This window comes from Buceros rhinoceros, unplaced genomic scaffold (assembly GCF_000710305.1).
Source record: "Buceros rhinoceros silvestris isolate BGI_N320 unplaced genomic scaffold, ASM71030v1 scaffold14633, whole genome shotgun sequence".
In the NCBI taxonomy this organism is placed as follows: Eukaryota; Metazoa; Chordata; class Aves; order Bucerotiformes; family Bucerotidae; genus Buceros; species Buceros rhinoceros.
Window position 1 is genome coordinate 1 of NW_010403145.1, and position 264 is coordinate 264.

The window sequence follows — 264 nt, forward strand, 5'->3', positions numbered from 1 at the left end:
AGGGACACGCAGCTTTTGGGGTGGGCTCCGGTGGGAACAGCCCCGGCAGCGGTGACTCCCAGACTCTGCGAGGCTGGGCTCCTTTTCCTCTTCCTTAAGGAAGGGACTTGGCATTTGTACCTCTGCCTCTGTAGCTTTGGGGACAGCCCGGTGTCTGTCTGTCTGTCCTGGCCCTTCCTGTAACGGACACCTGCACCTCCACTCTCCGCAGGAGCAGCCTGGGACCGTGATGGTGGCAGCAGGGGACAGCGCTGGGCTGGCCGG